The 6000-nt window shown below is 42.7% G+C and overlaps 1 protein-coding gene across 2 annotated transcripts in view; it reads right to left on the minus strand.

Moving 5' to 3' along the window:
* The window catches only part of sh2d3ca (SH2 domain containing 3Ca), a gene marked incomplete at its 3' end in the record, with an annotated part of 103130 nt that extends 97973 nt beyond the window's left edge, over window positions 1–5157 (minus strand). For both annotated transcript variants that reach the window (XM_079524994.1, XM_079524993.1), the window contains exon 1: window positions 4962–5157. The remainder of the gene's footprint in view (window positions 1–4961) is intronic.
* Window positions 5158–6000: the final 843 nt, after the last annotated feature.

A 6000-nucleotide genomic window follows, 5' to 3' on the forward strand; every position in this document is an offset into this window, starting at 1 on the left:
AGAGGCTGCAGCTGGAGAGAGAGAGCGAGAGAGAGAGAATGACAGAGGACATGCAGGGGAAGTGTGTGTGTGTGTGTGTGTGTGTGTGTGTGGAGAGGTACCTTAGAATATGGTACGCAGCTGTAGGGCTGACTGACACTTCCTGTCCTCTGTGTGTGTGTGTGTGTGTGTGTGTGTGTGTGTGTGTGTGGTGTGTGTGTGTGGTTGAGGGGAGGAGGAAATGAAAGAAGCACTTTTATGAGATGACAGAAAGTGACAGCTCATATTGTGGATGTATGTACGATAGTCATATACTGTACAGTACTTTTGCCTGGGTGAGAGAGAGAGAGGTGTATGTAAACAGACAGTGTGGCCTTCTGGCTCAAATTAAAACGTGTTGATAGTCCTACTGGCTGCCCTGCATGGACAGTTTGTCTTGTGTTGTGTCTCTGTGTGAGAGGGAGACTTTATTGTTCCAATATTTACATTACAATTTAGGCATTTAGAAGATTGATTGAAGTATTTATTAACAGTTTGCAGAATTACAGTACATTTCAAGCACAACTCAATACAAAAACTGTCAACTGTGAGTGAGTGGACGACCAATAAAGCACTACGCTTGTTTACAAGAGGGTCCACCATATTCAATTCATCATAACATTTAGAGACATACAAATATACACTTCTATATAGCCAAAAAACAGGAAATCATCATCATAAGGAGGTAAAAAGGGAAAAGAAAACATACAGTGAGGGGAAAAGGAGTGGGTGGGGGATTCGGATTTTACAGGGGCCAGCTTCGAATTGCAGCCATCCGTAGGTGCCCTTTGAGAGTGGTTTTGAAGGAGTCAAGGGATTTGCAATTTTGCATGTCTTAATGACTGTAGGTAGGGCCTTCCACATTTTGGTGGCATAGGAGCGAAATTAATTTAGTCCCTTGTTTGTGCCAAATCTGGGTTGCACATGGTTTGTTGATCGACGTTCTTAATCCAGAGTGAATTTACAGTAAGCAATAACAAAAACATGGTAATACATAAAAAAAATAGTCATCAAGACTCATATGTAGAAGTTAGAACCCACCAGTGGAATATCTATATAATGAGGAACTTGAACAAGTTTAGTGTATTTACAGAGTCTAATACCTCTGTAAATACACTTACTGTGATCTGGTTTTGTTCATGGGCTATACCAAAGATGGTCAGTAGAGGGCAGTATTGTAGTTGGGGAAATGCAGAGGGCAAGCATGATCTTTACAGTCTATGAGCATGATACACAACAGTGGTGGGAAAAGTACTCACATTTGTTTAAATTGTAAAAGTACCAATACAGCAATATATAAGTCTTCAAGGTGTTTTTGTTGACCAGTGAGGAGATCCTGTATAGGAATCTTGTTCTTCGTTTGACTTTTTTTGATTACGTTGGTGGCCACCACTGGAAAGATTGGGTTGGATTAGGTTGGAACCTAGGTAGGTAATTTCATCTTTTCGTGTGATGATATTGTCAGCCACTCTAACCAAGAAGTCATCTGCCTTGCTGAAATTACTATTTGATCCAAAGAGAATGCAGGATTCAGTTTTCCCCCCAGGTGTAAAGATAGTTTGTTATCAGTGAGCCAGGTGCAGATTCTACCGAGTTCAGAGCTGAGGGCCTTTTCAACCTGCAGTTTGTTCCTGTCTGAGACCAGCAGTCAACAAATATTTTTTATATATATATATATATATATATATATATATATATATATATATATATATATATATATATATACACAAAAATTCAACCATTAAGCTCTATTTCAGGGGTGGGCAACTTTGACGATGGAGAGGGCCACTATATTTCCACACTCACTCCCTAGGGCCATATATTACTGTCGTAGCAAATGATGGAAATAAAATTCCGGCGACCCCAAGGATCGTATTAATGGATAAAAATAAATTATATCTATTCTGTAATGCTAATTAGAAAGGACTGTAAATATATATATCTTCAATAACCCAGCAGGGAGACCAAATACCGTGCTGTATTTACCTTAAAAATGAGTGAGTAGCCCTTTAAATCTTGAATGACAGTCACTCTACCATAAAAAATAGAAGGATACCTTAAAAACGAATTGGAGACAGACGAAATAAAGTTCTGAGAGGAAGTTTAAGGTTTTAACTGTAATTTTTAGTAGGTAATAAAGTCAATTTACATATAAAATGTGCTACATGGTTCAGATAATAATAATAATAGTACAATACATCACTATAATTTAGAGTATTCAATTGTTCCAATATGGATCCGAACTGCCCCTCTTCACAGCATCTTCCTGGCTTATACTGCATCTGACGTCAGTTGTTGATAAACGTTCATTGGCTGAATAGATAGTTCATTTCCGCAATATCCACGGTGGTGCTGGTTGTCGAGCACTCATTGGACCAGCACATGGATGATGAGACTGGTATCGTGACATCTTCCTTGGTTCCGTCATTGATGGCCATAGACCGGGAAAGCACAGAGGCTGGCGTTGCTATGGCAACCTGAAGATAACATTCTTTCCCTGCTAGCTGTGAACTCTTCGACAGAGAGAAATGGCCTGCTATCTACTTTCTCACTAGGCACCAAGGTCAAATACATGTCTCAAATCAAAATAGACCTCTCAGTATGGCAAGTTAACTTGACTGGGGAAAGTCTAATAGAGACAGTGAATCTGAACTTGGCGTCCGGAAACCCATAATATAAGTATGATAATAATATAAAGGATAATATAGGGCTGAGATGATTAGGCACGTGGATGGTGACATGACATAAATAGGATAAGGAGAACAACCCGGAGTAAACAGGCAGTAGGCTAAGAGTAAAATGATAAAAAGGGCAAGATGACCAAATATGACCTATATGGAACACGGTCTGGGCCCAAGTTCTATCTGAGTTGACCAACAGAATATGATGGAGTGGCCAACTTGACATGACGTGTAAACAACATGTCAGAATTTATCTATCAGCAAAAATAGCCGATCTACAAGCTCAAAACGCGTTGCGCTGAGACACGTTTTGAGCTTGCATTATTTTTTGCTATTTTTGAATTGGAATCCTGAAAATTAACATGTTTATGTAATTTCTAATGCCTTTAATTATACGTGTGTTGAAGCATTGAGCTACTAATTTAGACTGAAGTAATTAAACGGAATCTATCCGTTCGGCCACCGCTGCCACAATATACATGAAGTGTCTCCACTGACATTGTTAACTCACTCAGTGGGAACAATATAGAAATAGTTTTAGAAAACGTTAACTTGGCAAGAGGTGCAGGATATGAATGGGACTGATGAAGCTAAAAGTATAATAATATTGTAAAGTCAAGTGTCTGGCCGTGTTAAAGCACTATGGGCTCTCTTTTCGTCCCTGCCCGCAACGCTGCCCGCAAGTCAGCCGCTGCCCGAAAATGACGAGTATTGGAGCTTGCTCTATCCCTAAATGGTATTTTGGTCCAGCGTCACCCGCTATCCTAGCCCCATATGTGCCCTCTCCCTACGCTCATTCTGTAGCTCCGAGATGAGGTCACAGAAAGAAACCCCTCCCACCCCGTTCAGAAACGGCGCATGTTTCCACAATTCCCCATTGCTTACCCTTTTCTTAACAATGCACCAAAACCTTGAAGTGACGTTCCGGGTTTACACTAATTCAACATCAACAACGGAAAAGAAAATCCAACTTTAAACGGTTACACGAGCGTTACAGCGGTTGTTTAGCATGTTTTTCAAGGAAGTTGAAAAGCTTTAGCGCCTCCCCGGCGCCTCCCCTGGTCGAAAATGTCCAACTGACTTCAGTTCACTCGACATGCCCGCGCACACGCACCAATCCCTTGATAAACATGGAAGCGACTGACAAAATTCGCTTCGTAAAGGCTCGGTTCAAATCGCTAGTTGGATTTTCTTTTCCGTTGTTGACGGTAAATTAGTGTAAACCCGGAACGTCACTTCAAGGTTTTGGTGCATTGTTAAGAAAAGGGTAAGCAATGGGGAATTGTGGAAACATGCGCCGTTTCTGAACGGGGTGGGAGGGGTTTCTTTCTGTGACCTCATCTCGGAGCTACAGAATGAGCGTAGGGAGAGGGCACATATGGGGCTACCGCTATCCATTATGCCGACGCTGGTATTTGTGCCTAGAGTTGTGGTCATGGGTGTGTTGGCACACTTTCCCCTAAATTGCTATTTTGGTCACACACATAGGGCAGTATTATGCGTGTCTTAAGTACCAGGTCTTATTACTTAACTTAAGACCTGGAGGCGTGGTCAATGCCATTTGGCTATTCCGAGTGGCCAAACAGCATTGACCACGCCTCCAGGTCTTAAGTTAAGTCATAAGACCTGGTACTTAAGACACGCATAATACTGCCCATAGAGTTTAAAAGCACCCATAAGCCGCAATGCCAAATTAGTTTGGTATGGAGCGGCGTACACTGCCCGCCTGCAATGGAGATGTCCGCAGTCAGGCTGCTTCATCTTTCCTTATTCTACTACGCATCTCTTTGCAATTTTCCTATAAGCAGCACAAGTGAGACTTCAAGGCAGCAACGCATCACTCTTCCATGGGCTATGAGCATATAGAGTAGACCCTATGAAGCAATATAGCACTGGGCATAACAGGCAACAGATAATGGATCTCTTAAAGGCAATGGCATGTGGCACGGTGATTGGTTTCATTATTGTAACGCCCAAACCACACCTGTGCATAATGTAACGGGTAGCGGAGGTGTTTTAGGGATTTGGGCAGGTGACCAAAATAGCCACGTTAGTGGGAAAACGCCCCTTCCCCAATGCTAAATCCCCAAATAGTGGCTTTTGAAAGCTCGGACAAAAATAGAGCCCCAAATCTCAAAGTTCTGGTCCAGGGACCACCAGACACAAACTAGATAGCACTTCCTATTAAGAGCACAATTGGAAAGCCTGCAGCCTGTTCTGTGAGTCCCCCACCCCACCAATCTCCACACACAGGAGTCTTACTTTAGGCTTGAGACTGATGAAGTCCACAAGGTCGAAACATTAGTCATTTTCTTGTATATTAGCACCTAATAAAAGGCTTAAAATATCCATGGTGCTCCAGTGTCCTCTCCTCCTTCTGCATCTGTTGTCCTTGTTCCTGTGATGCACCGGAGCAGCCTCTGCAGGCTTGTGTCACGGTTCGTTCGAGTCAAGACAGTGTAGGACCCAAGCGCAAGATGAGAGGCATGGCAGCTCAGTTCAAATTCACCAAACAGGAGGAGTAGGCAGTAATCAAAGTCCAGGTACAGGTGAACACACTAAACTGGGAAAACTAGGGGGATCTGAAGACTAGGCAAACGAGGAGTAAAGAACAAAGTACTCACAGTGACAAAATACAACAGAGAAGTGAAAACACAAGGGCGTATAAATAGACTAACTGGACACAAGCGAATACAACTGACAAATCAGGCTGGGAGACTAACAGGACACAGGTGGAGAAAACTACACTAATCACAAGGTTAGACAAGGCAGGTAAACATGAGCAACACAGGAAACCAAGAGACACTATAGATACTACAAAATAAAAGGAACAGTAAAACACTAACTAAAACTAGGAACAAATCAAAACACAGCAGGGTGACAGAACAGGTCACGGATCGTGACAGCTTGAGGCGCGTTGGTAGATTCCCTTGCAGTTGTAATGAACATACCAGTAATTATTGCAGTGTGGTTTCTATTTCTAACGTGATTCTCTGTGGTTCTTTGTCTGTCTCTGTCTGCTTCTGGCATGGCTGGTAAGAACAGTTTGAGCTCTGCAGAGTCTGCACTGCCTGTGTCCTATAGCTAGTCATCACTGCACCTCTGACCCTCTAAATCAGGGGTGGGCAACTTCGAAGTATGGAGAGGGCCACTATAGTTCCACACTCACTCCAGAGGAGCCACTATAGTTCCACACTCACTCCAGAGGGCCACTATAGTTCCACACCACTATAGTTCCACACTCACTCCTGAGGGCCACTATAGTTCCACACTCACTCCAGAAGGCCACTACACACTCACT

Source organism: Electrona antarctica (assembly GCF_951216825.1).
Source record: "Electrona antarctica genome assembly, chromosome: 16".
In the NCBI taxonomy this organism is placed as follows: Eukaryota; Metazoa; Chordata; class Actinopteri; order Myctophiformes; family Myctophidae; genus Electrona; species Electrona antarctica.